The 12849-nt window shown below is 37.9% G+C and overlaps 1 protein-coding gene across 1 annotated transcript in view; it reads left to right on the plus strand.

Moving 5' to 3' along the window:
* Positions 1-1093: 1093 nt before the first annotated feature.
* Positions 1094-12849, plus strand: part of Prrg1 (proline rich and Gla domain 1) — a 101411-nt gene continuing 89655 nt past the window's right edge. The window contains exon 1 of the mRNA XM_026784697.1: positions 1094-1175. The gene's annotated coding sequence lies outside the window, so the exon portion shown is untranslated. The remainder of the gene's footprint in view (positions 1176-12849) is intronic.

Below are 12849 nucleotides of genomic sequence, written 5' to 3' on the forward strand. Positions count from 1 at the left end.
AAGTAAAAAAGGGGGTGGAGGCAAATTAGCTTGGAACAAATCACTTCAAGCCCACACCCAATTCTCTTTGGGTTCACTGAGGTGTGTTTATTTTAATAGCTGATCTGAAAGCATGTGAAATGCCATGCCACAGCTGACCAGAGTCTAAACAGAAAAGCTCAGAACTTAAAACTAAGCATGCATGCAGCATAGAATAATAATCACTTTAGGCTCCTTTAATTGCTCACAATCAGAAAGCTTTTAATCTTAGATGGAAGTCTACACAACAGAACGGTCTTGCATCCCATATCTAAGAGTGGCTCTTAGAAGCCTAGTGTTCAAATTATAAAACAAACACCTAAAACATTTTAAAAATAGGCCTTATTTGACAAATTGTGTTCTCACTTCCTGAGGCATTTGAATGGATTTTAACAATGTAATTATTCAGAGCACGGTGAGACAGCCAGGGCCACAAAGCAAGACTTTGTCTCAAATGCATACATACATATATGCATGCATGCATAATATTAAAGATAATGCAGATTGTTGGCCTCAAGAAGTAACTCAAGTTTGTTGGTTCAGAAGCAGCTCAAGTTTTTGATCCCAGGGCAATACCCAGAACTGTAACAATATCCAAAGTCTGGTTGGCTAGTCACTAGTTCTGGACATATCTTCTTAGGAGGCATGCAGATGAGAAATTTGCATTCCACTATCTTGAAGAGGGCCAGGAAAATGTGGAATGAAAATTAACAGAGAAAAAGAAGTAACCTTGTGGTGAGATTGACAATGCGGTTTGAGAAAGAGACCCGCTGCTCTGACAACTGTTTGGTTCTGCTCCAAGCAATGTTTGCTCGCGGGTAGATACAGGAACACACGGAGGGGCCAACGGCAGTTTTTCTGTGCTGGTTATGGGCACCTAGAGTGAATGGCTCCAGCTCAAATGCCCACAGAGCTGGGTTGTAAGAAGCTACCCAGGCACCACTCTTCCCTTTCCCGCCCTGCCTGGCCCCGCCCCTTGCTTCCAACCCCTCGTGGCCCCTCCTCTCCTCCCTTTACCCGGTTGGAGCCCTCCCCACCGCTGCCACCGGACGGCGGTTAGCAGCTGCTGCTGGCTCCTTTCTCCGGTCCTGGCCCTGCGACCGACAGAGCAGCGGCTTGAGGCTCTCCTAGCGTTTAGGAGCGGAGCGGGACTCTTGGTGAGTGCGGCTGCAGTGCGGAACTCTTCCAAGAGAACGTGGCTGCAGCCCTACAGGGGCCGACTTTGACCCGGTTGAGGGAAACTCGTGCAGCTGTGTCGGTAGCGGCGCTGCCCGAGCTTTCTTGGCTCTGGCCGCGTGGGCAGAGGAGTGAACTGTGGCGGGACGCGCGTGGCAAGGTGTGTAGGGAGCGGCTGAATTAGAAGAAGGAAGAAGGGAGTGGACAAGCTGGAAGTACACACTTGGGCTTGGCCAGGCCGGGAGGGGGAGGTTTGCTTGAGGGCCCTGGAGGGTGGCCCAGCTTCAAGTTCAGTGGCCCCAGCTTGGTGCTCCTGAGCGATGTTCCAACTTACTATCTACCCTTACTCTGTTTTCTCGGGGTACAGAGTTGCCAGGAATGTTTCCTATCGCTGGGGAGAGGGTTTGGGAGAGGTGGGCTATCTGGCCTAGGCTGTTGCAATAGAGGGTGTGGCGTTCCTCTGACTTTCCTTTGCTCGGGAATGTGACCCTTTTCTGATGCATTGTGCCTGGACATTTTTTAACAAAGGCTATAACTGTTTTGTTGGTAGTGGCGGGTGACAGAGGGTCGCTCGCGCGTGCGCGCGAGCACACACACGCACACACACACACACGTGTGTGTGTGTGTGTGACGTGTGTGTGTGTGTGTGTGTGTGTGTGTGTGTTTTGTGCGTCCATGCTTGAGAAGTCAGTCACGTTGCCGCCCTAGGGGGTGGGGAATCTTGAGGGCTTGGAGTTGGAGGAAAGGAGAGACTTTGGAACTTTCCTGCTGAGGCTTTTTTTTCTTTTTCATGGTCTGTTGATTTTGAGTAAGAATATCCCCCATAGGAATGTGACTGGATATTGGTGTGTGTGCTCGTGCTCCGACTGCAGCCATTTTGTGTGTGTGTCATATACATTTTTAAGAGTTCCATCGGGAGGAAAACAACTAGTGGAATTTGAGAAGAAATAGTTGAATGTGACTGAAGAGGTGGAGTGGCAAAGTTTTGAGCTAGACGAATCCCTTTCAATAGTTACAGTATAAGGCCAGACTTTGAAAAACTTGAAGTTGTACAAATCAGTAACTGAAATTTTTTAGCTAAACTAGTGCTCATTGTTTCAAGGAAGAGTGTATTCTAAGGGTATGGTGCGGCCAGATACATGGCAGTCTGACTTTAGAAACTTTAACAATGATGCTAAGAATATAAAACATTAGGAAAAGTGTTCTGACATTCTATAAAGGCCTGTATGCTTTCGTTTTAATTTTTATGAACTTTTATAAAAGACGGAATATGTGGTCCCAAGCGCAGATGTTTATATTTTAACTCATTCGTTTTAACTTAATACAACATAATAAACCTCCTACTCCACCCCTTTTTCTTGATTGTGAATTCTGTTTTATAAACATTTACTCCCAGATCTGAAATATGTTTAAATAGAATTTCCTCATGTTTTCTTATTATTTTATTTATTCACTTCTTTACTCCACTTATTCAAAGGGCTTTGGTGATAGTATCATCAAACTAGTGAGGGGGGTGCTAGGGATGCCTTTCGCCTTTTCTAAGAGCCCAGTGAACTCCTATTCATGCTTCCAGACTCATTCTTATTAACTTACTGCAAAAATTAGAATGTAATCATGCTTTATCCGTTTGATAGCTCTACCCTTATTTTTCTCTCTTGCTACCCAAATAACAACCTTGCACGTGGGGAGTACCCAATAAACTTATTAGTTGCAAGCTATTAAATGTTACTAGAAAGATAAGTCATCCTGAATGGAGTTCATGGAGTAAGAGAAAAATTTTGAACTTTTATTTGATGTTTAAGCAACGTTTTTTGAGTGAGAACAAAGATATACTCTCATGTGTTAGTGACAGTTTATCCTCATAAAAGAAGTGTAAAAAAATCTGTAGATAAAAGGATAATAAGTATAAAAATGCACTCTTTAAAAGAGACCTAAGCTAATGAATAGTCAGTGGGTATACTGGCATGTGTAATTTGTCATTTGCAGAATAAGGTGCTGTTTGAATTTAGGAAATACTAAAAATTAACAGAGCTCACTAGTTATTATTTGTAAAGGATAACACATTAATAAAGAAAGCTGCAACCTACATTATATTGTACTCCCGAGTCTTAAGGTGGTTTGAGCCTTTAGCTAATGAAACTTTTTTGAACTATATTCTTAATAAGCTTGGTCGGACTATGCTATCTTGTCTCTGACAGCTCTGTTAACCACAACAGTATTACTGACCTTCCAGTTACCTCTGCTCAGTCTCATCAGTCCTGTCCCCAACTTTCATCTCCTGAATGGATTTACCATCACTAAGAGGATACTTAGCAAATACTGACTTTATTAAAGAATGAATTTATTCTATTGTTTAAAAATGACTCAAGATTTGGCAATTTGATTGATCCAGAGTCTATGCCTGAAAAGCAGAGAACCTGTTTTAGTCATTAGTAACCCCTGTTTTTCTTCCCTTACTTAACTTCTCCTCTGTCCACTTAAATGTAAAGTTTTTTTTTCAATGTAACTTTAAAAATGATCATCCTGCCAAAAACAATGCTTCAAGAGTTTGGTACTTATGAATAAAGTTTGAGATGCAGAAAGGCTGAGTACTCCATGAATATATATATATATATATATATATATATATATTAAATTCTACGTATTTTCTGATTTGTGCACACATTTATTGAAGAAAGTGATACCAAGCCATTTTGATTATTTTACACTTTTTCTCCTTTGAATTTTTCTCATTCAGATTTCCTCCTTGTGTTTCTGGTGTTTCCCTGTCTTTAGATAAACAACAGAGTGTGCTTAAAGCTAGGGTTGTCATATCACATGATGGTGGAAAAGACACAAGCAAGGGAAGATACTTGTATTTAATAACCAAAGAAACTTTCCTTTTTTAGTTGGGGATGGCTATGTCAGGTGCAGAGGATTGACTTAATTATATTCTTCAGTTGGTGGAATATTATCATTCTTAGGATTAGAACGACATTGCAGTTATTTGGAATAAAGGTTTCTTAATTTGGCTTATGCATTGGACTCTGCCTTTAGGAAGCACTTTCACCTAACATGCTTATATTAATTCCTTTCCTTCGTATAAACCCATCAAATTCGAAATTGAGGGTGTAGAGGGGCTGGAGAGATGGCTCAGAGGATAAAAGCAGTGGCTGCTCTTCCGGAGGTCCTGAGTTCAATTCCCAGCAACCACATGGTGGCTTACAACCATTTATAGTGTCCTCTTTTGATGAGCAGTCATACATGCAGGTAGAAAACTGTATACATAGTAAATACAATCTTTAAAAAAAGAATTTGGGGTGTAGAAGCAAAAACAAAACAAAAGAAAACAAAAATCACCCTGGGAATTTTTTGAGGTCCACTCTGTTTATGAAGTACTTTGAGTGGTAGAAGTAAGTATGTAGAGACAGTGAAAATAAACTTCTTCTTTTGTGTGTGTGTGTGTATAAATTGTTGGCAAAAGAAGTTGAGACAAAAATTGCAGCTTGAAGATTTTAAAGGTTCAGTACAATGGGAACACCAAAGAGAGTTGAAAAGCCTGGTAGAGCACAGGTGTGACTGAAGGAAGGTGTAATGCTTGAAGATATTAATGGAGCAGGGAACAGAAGACAGTGGGATTAGGGACAGAGAGAAGAGGAAAGAATGAATTTAAACGTAAGTCTAAAGGCAGAAAGGGTGAAGCTGATGGTATTCTCTTTGCATGTTTTATTAGGTGATGAATACTATTTCTCAGTGAATCTATTTAAGATTCTTATTTAGTATCCAGCTAGAATTTGTAGGTGTATCTTAGTAGAAAACTCAAGGAATAAGTCACATCATTGTAAGTGTAGAGGTTATTAATTTTTTAATCAAGAAATACTATTTTTAGAGAAGTTTTATTTTAACAGGGAAATTAGTAGGAAATAGAGTTCTCATATGCCTCCTGTATTTCCTGCACCATAGGATAAACTGTACCATAGTGGTACCATTGTTTCAACTGATAAACTTGATACTGACACATCATTATCACCTAAGATGTATTGATTACATAGACCTTTCTCTTTGGGTTAAGCATTCTATAGGTTTGGACAAAAGTGTAATGATTGCAACATAAATGTGGGTCATATCATTTCATGGGCTGTGGTCCCTGACTGAATAAATAAAAAGAAAGTGAGCTGAGCACAGGCATTCATCACTGTCTTTTCTTTCTGCTGTGGACACAATTTGAACAGCTGTTTCCTGCTGTTGGCCATTGTTCCTTACTGCTATGCTGAATAATATCCCCTGGAATTGTAATAAGAAATAAATTCTTCCTTAAGTTGCTCTTGTCAGGTATTTTGTCATAGCAATGAGACAAGTAATTAATACAGTCTTGAAATTGATAGTAATGTTCCACTGCCTTTATTCTTTTCTAGTATTGAATTGGCTATTCCATAACTTTTGCCTTTCAATATAAATTTCAGAACCAATTTTTATAGGCATAAAATAAGTTGTTTAACGTTTCTTTAGGGAAAAGGGATACTTTGAAACTATTGGGTCTCTGTATCCTTGATTCCAGAAGTACTTTAATTTTGTTGGTCCTTTTATTTATTTCATCAGGGTTTTTATAATAGACATCTTATATAAATGTTATTAGATTGTTAACTAATTAATATCAAAGGTAAGCCAAGATAAATTGTGATGAGTTTTAAGTTTCAATTTGTAATTGTTCATTGCTGATAATATAGAAAGAACATTGAATTTTGTTTCTTAACCTTATATCATGAAATCTAGCTATACTAATTCTAGGAACTGTTTTGTCAATTCTTTGATATTTTCTACTGTGACACCCATGTTATATGCAAACAAAAGCAGTTTTGTTTCTTGGTTCTAACAGTATTTAACAGTTATTTCCTTTCCTTCAGTAATTCTACTTGGTAGAATTTCCAGTATGATGTAAAAAGGAGTGGTAAAAGGAGACATATTTGCCTTGTTTCTGAATTAGAGGGAGTGCTTCCTGTTACAAACCATTAAATATGATGTTATTAGTAATTTTTAAGGAACAGATTGTTTTTGTGAAGTTAAGGAATTCCCCTTCTGTACTGATTAATCTTGACTTTTAACTTGATTGGATTGAAAGATGTCCAGAAGATAAAACACATTTCTGGGTGTGACCTTGGGGAAATTTCAGAGAAGTAATTTAGGAAATTAAAACTCGCCTCAAATATGAGGAACACCAGCATAAACAAGACTCAGATGGAATAAATTAAAAGGAGAGAGCTGTTAGAACAAGCACATATTCTCTATTTATTGGCTCATATGCATTGAACGGCTTTCTTCTACTGTGCCTTCCTGCCATGATATTTTACCTCATTACAGATCCAGAAATATGAACATAGCCAATTCCCAACTGAAATTTCTGAAAATGTGAGCTTTGACTTTATTCCTTCAGGTATTTGTCACAGTGGTGGAAAAGAAAACATCTAGCACAAAAACTAAGTGCCAGAGAGGTGAAATTGTTGCTGTGATGGCTGACATGACTGTTGTTAAGATGGTTTTAGAACATGTGGGTCGTAAAAATTTGGGGAGAAATAGAAATGAGGGTTAAGAAAAGCCCCAGAATTTTATAACCAGAGCCAAATGGGTGATTTGGCTAGAACCTTAGGTCAGAATACTCACAGAGATGTGGACAGGAAAAACAGATGGAAATGAGGATTCCATAGGTAATTGAACTAGAGATTATTCATGTTTCATATGTGTCAAATAATTTTTCTACATTTTGCTTCTGCCTTAAGACTTCATGAGAGGTTAAATTTGAAAGTGATAGACTAATTAGCCTGGTAGAAGGTATTTCTACACAGTGAATAAAGCCCGCATTCATTCTGCAATGTGGGCTTTCCTTGCTGCTTTTAGAGAGATTTATGTTGAGAACTGAAAACAATAAGTTAAGAAAAAATAATTGAAAACTTGAAGTTTTCCCAAAAGTTACAGCGTGTAGCTTTCATAAAACTGGAGCCAAGAACTGTTAAAGAGACTATGCTTAATAAAAACAAGTCAACTAGGGGTCAGAGAGGTGGCTCAGTGCTGATTATTCTGAAGTCACGTATGCAGCTCTAAGAAAGAAGAAATAAGGGGATTGCTTAGGCTTCCACTCTTCAACGGGAAAACAGCCTCAGTTCAAGAAGAGACCCCTGCCTTAAAAGAAAAGTGTAGAGAGTTATAGAGGAGAACACCAGCCAGTTACCTTCTGACTACCACACATACAAGGACAATCAAACATGCAAACACATATGCAGACACAGTCAGACAGACTCCCCTAATACATAAACAAACAATTCTAAAAACAAGCCAACTGCTTGGAACAAGACAGTAGGAAACATGTTTTAAGTGTGTCTCAGGCACTTCCCTCCTCACTTATCACAGGGTCAAGGGTATAAAGAGCTAACAGATTTTAAAGACTTTACTTTTTTTTTATTTTATTTTTTATTTTTTATTTTATTTTTTTGGTTTTTCGAGACAGGGTTTCTCTGTGGCTTTGGAGCCTGTCCTGGAACTAGCTCTGTAGACCAGGCTGGTCTCGAACTCACAGAGATCCGCCTGCCTCTGCCTCCCGAGTGCTGGGATTAAAGGCGTGCGCCACCACTGCCCGGCAAGACTTTACTTTAAGAAGAGACCACTGGTTACTTTTCTTATTTGAGGCTGCAGAGATGGATTAGCAGTTAAGAGCACTTACTGGTTTTGAAAACAACCTGATTTCAGTTCATTAAATAGAGGATATGGTGTTGAGAATATCAGATATCTAGTCACAGTTTGAAAAAGCAAATGAAATTTGTTTTCTCTATTCCTTTAAGTTTTCCTTATTTTCCCCCAACATAATATTCCTATTGATTATTTGAGAATTTCATACAATACACAACATCACACTGGCTCCCTATTCCTTCCAGGTTCACACTCTCATCTTTGTGCCCTACATCCAAAAGCAAAAAATACACAAAGTCTAATTTGTGTTGTCCATATATTCATTGGAACATGCTCAATCACCCAGTAGCTAGCCCCAAGTTATCAATTAAAGATAATTGAGTCCTTCCCTACCCCCTCCCCTCAAACCGTCAACTGTGGTAAACCACACTTCAGCTTCTTTATTATTATATAATTTTTAATTGATTCTTTGGGAATTTCATATCAGGCATCCCAGTCTTACCCATCTCCCAGTTCTTCTGTATCCACCCTTCTCCCTTGCAGCATCCCCCACCCCCAGGAGACATAAAAAGAAATAATAAAAATAGGAATATTAATTCAAGAACAAAAACAAATAATAAAAAAAACACACTTGCTATTCTATTTTTCCCACTTCTCTGTCACCTCTTCATTCATCTTAGTAATGTTGGGAGCTGCGGTGTATTGTGCAGCATACTCTTTTGACCAAAGAGCTTTACTTGCAAATTATGTAATGTGTTGTTGATCAGGTTCAAGGCCTCTGGCTTCTGCTACACCATCAATGCTGGCCCCTCACCAAAATTCCTCTGGGATATCTTGCTGACAAACCACCATATTGATTTCCAAAGTGGCTGTACATGTTTGCCCTCCCACTAGCATGGAAGAGTTTTCCCTTGTCTCACATTCTTCGCAGCATAAGTTGTCATCGGTGGTTTTGATTTTAGCCATTTTGACAGGTGGAAGGTGGAATCTCAGAGTCATTTTTATTTGCATTTCCCAGATGGTTAAGGATGATGTACATTGGATTAGTTGATATTTTGATGTCTAGTTTCTTGACTTCTTTATATATTCTTGTAATCAGCCCTCTGTCAGATGTGGGGTTGATGAAGATCTTTTCCCATTCTGTAGTCTGTGTTTTGTCCTAGTGACAATGCCCTTTGTCTTACAGAAGCTTTTTAGTTTCAGGATGTCCCATTTATTAATTGTCGATCTCAGTATCTGTGCTACTGGTGTTATATACAGGAAGTAGTTTCCTATGCCAATCCATTCAAGACTACTTCCCAATTTCTCTTCTATCAGGTTCAGTCTAACTGGATTTACATTGAGGTCTTCCATCCACTTGTACTTGAATTTTGTGCAGGGTGATAGATATGGATCAATTTCTGTTCTTCTACATGCTGACATCAGTTATGGTAACACCATTTGTTGAAGATTCTTTCTTTTCTCCATTGTGTAGTTTTGGCTTTTTGTCTAATGTCCATAGGTGTGTGGATTTCTGTCTGGTCTTAGGTTTAATTCCATTGAACAATGCATCTATTTTTATGCCGATACCTAATGCTGTTTTAATTACTGTCATTCTGTAATAGAGCTTGATATCAGGCATGGTAATACCTCTGGCAGTTCTTTTATTGTACAGGACTGTGTAAGCTATCCTGGGTTTTTTGTTTTCCTATATGAAGTTGAGTATTTTTCTTTCAAGATCTGCAAAGATTTGTATTGTAATTTTGATGGGTATTGCATGGAATCTTTAGATTGATTTTGGTAAAATGGCTTTTTTACTATGTTACTCCTACTGATCCATGAGCATAGATCTTTCAATCTTCTGATATCTTTTCCTATTTTTTCTTCAAATACTTGAAGTTCTTGTCATACAGGTCACTTGCTTGATTAGAGATACACCAAAATATCTTATATTGTTGTGGCTATTATCAAGGGTGTTGCTTCTCTGATTTCTTTTCTGCACATTTCTCAATCGCCTATGAGAGGGCTACTGGTTTTTGAAAATTAATCTTGTATCCAGCCATTTCACTAAAGGTGCTTTTCAGCTGTAGGAGTTCCCTAGTATAATTTTTTGGGGTCGCTTTTCTATATTAACATGTCATCTGTTAGTTTGGATCAGGGTTTGTCTATCTTGCTGGGGTTCTCAAAGAACCAACTCTGTTTCATTGATTCTTTGCATTGTTTTGTTTGTTTCTATTTTATTGGTTTCAGTACTCAGTTTGATTATTTCCTGTCTTCTATTGCACTTGAGTGTATTTTCTTCTTTTTGTTCTAGAGCTTTCAGGTGTGATGTTAAGTCGCTAGTGTGAAATTTCTCCAACTTTTTTATGTAGGCATTTAGTGCTTTCATTGTGTCTTATTAGTTTGGGTATGATGCATGGTCATTTTCATTGAAATCTAGGAAATTTTCATTGAAGTCTTTACGCTTTTAGTTTTCCTTTTTAAATTTATTATGATTTATTTAACTTTATGTGCATTGGTGTGAAGTTGTCAGAGCCCCTGGAACAGGAGTTACAAACAGTTGTGAGCTGCCATGTGGGTGCTGGGAATTGAACCTGGGTCCTCTGGAAGAGCAGTCAGTGCTCTTAACTGGTGAGCCATCTCTCCAGCCCTTTATTTCTTTCTTGACCTAGTGGAAATTCAGTTGCGAGTTGTTCAGTTTCCATGAGTTTGTGGGCTTTCTGTGGTTTGTGTTGTTGTTGAACTCCAACTTTAATCTATGATGATCTCATAAGATATAGGCTGTTATTTCAAATTTTTTTTGTATCTCTTAATATTTGCTTTGAGATCAAGTTTGTGTTCCATGAGATGCTGAGAAGAAGGTATATTATTTGCTGTTTGGATGAAACATTCTGTAGATATCTATTTGATCCATTTGAGTCATAACATCTGTTAGTTCCATTTGTCTCTTTAGGTTCTGTCTGGGCAACCCGATCATTGGTAAGAGTGTGATGTTGAAGTCCTCCACTATTAATGTGTGGGGTTTGACATATTGATTCAAGCTTTAGTAATGTTTCTTTTACAAATATGGGTGCCCTTCTATTTGCTGCATAGATGTTCAGAATTGAGACATCATCTTGGTGGATTTTTCTTTTGATGAATATGAAATGTTCTTTTTCATCTTTTTTTTTTTTATTAATTTTGGTCTAACGTCTGTTTTCTAAGATGTTAGTATAGTTACACCAATTTGACTCTTTGGTCCATTCGATTGAAAAATGGTTTTCCAACCATTTGCTCTGAGTTGATGTGTGTCTTTGATGTCAAGGTGTGTTTTCTTGTATGCAGCAGATGGATGGATCCATTTATTTTTATCCATTCTGTTAGCTTGGGCTTTTTTTTTTCAATTGACGAATTGAGTCCATTGATATTGAGAAATAATAATGGCTGGTGATTATTAATTTTCATTATTTTGTTGTTGTTGTTTTTGATGGTGGTAGTGGTGTAAATGTATGTAGTTTCCTTTTGGTGTGAGATTATCTATTGCCTGTGTTTTTGTTGGTGTAGCTAACTTCCCTGGGTTGGAGTCCTTTTAGTAGCTTTGGTAGAGCTGGGTTTATGGATAGATAATGATTAAATTTGATTTTATCATGGAATATCTTGTTTTCTTCCCCTATGGTGATTGAAAGTTTTGCTGGTATAGCCTGACTGGCATCTGTTGTCTCTTAATGTCAGCAGCATATCTGGCTTTTAGGGTCTCTAGTGAGATATTAAGTATAATTCCAATAGGTCTACCTTTATATGTTACTTTCTCATTTTGCTTTGCAGCTTTTAATATGCTTTCTTTGTTCTGTATGTTTAATGTTTGATTATTATGTGCCAAGGGGACATTTTTCTATTGGTGTTCTGTAATTTTATTTGGTGTTCTATAATCTTGTACCTTTATAGGCATGTCCTTCTTAAACCCTGGGAAAATTATCTCCTGTAATTTTGTTGAATATATTTTCTGGGCCTTTGAGTTGGGATTCTTCTTCTATTCCTGTTATTCTTTTATTTGGTCTTTTCATAGTGTTGCAGATTTCCTTGATGTTTTAATTTCAAGAATTTTTAGATGTAACATTTTCTTTGACTGATGAATCTATTCCTCTATCATATCTTCAGTTCCTGAAATTCTCTCTTCTATCTCTTGTGTTCTGTTGTTGATGCTTGGATCTGTAGTTCCTGTTTGCTTGCCCAGGTTTTCTATTTCCAAAATTTCTTTAGTTTGTGTTTTTTTTTATTACTTCTATATCCATTTTCAGGTATTGAACAAACAGCTTTATATTTTTTTTGTCAACTGTTTGTTTTTTTCTTGGTTTTCTTGACATTCTTTAAGAGATTTATTGATTTCCTCCAATTTTTTGGCCGTCTTTTCTTCCATTTCTTTATTTTTTTTTATTTCCTCTTTAGGGACATCCATCATCTTCACAAAGTTATTTTAATGTCTTTTTCTTGTGGTTCAACTGTGTTGGAATGTTCAGGTCTTGCTGTCATAGGGTAGCTTGGTTCTGGTGGTGACATACTGCTCTTTTAGTTTTTGATTGTGTTCTTACGGTGCCATTTAGGCATTTTGGTTTGGGGTAATTATAGGTCCAGGTGTTGATTCCTGTGTTTGTCTTTGTTGGATGATTATTTTGTTCCTTGGTTTCTGTTTCCTCTCAGATCTTCTGACCAGATTCTGGTGACTGATGAGTCTTCAGGTCCAGTAGAGGTTCTCTGCTGGGGTTTTGGGGGCCTCATGTCCCTTGATCTGTAAACTGTAAATGAACCATCCCAATTAAATTTTTGTTTTGTTTTGTTTTTGTTTTTCTAAGAGCTGCCTGGCATGGTGGTGCACACCTTTAATCCCAGTACTTGGGAGGCAGAGGCAGGTGGTTCTCTGTGAGTTCCAGTCCAGTCTGGTCTACAAAGCAAGTTCCCAGATAGGCAGACAAAAACCACAGACACACACAGACACAGAGAGAGAGAGAGAGAGAGAGAGAGAGAGAGAGAGAGAGAGAGAGA

This window comes from Microtus ochrogaster, chromosome X (assembly GCF_000317375.1).
Source record: "Microtus ochrogaster isolate Prairie Vole_2 chromosome X, MicOch1.0, whole genome shotgun sequence".
NCBI lineage: Eukaryota > Metazoa > Chordata > Mammalia > Rodentia > Cricetidae > Microtus > Microtus ochrogaster.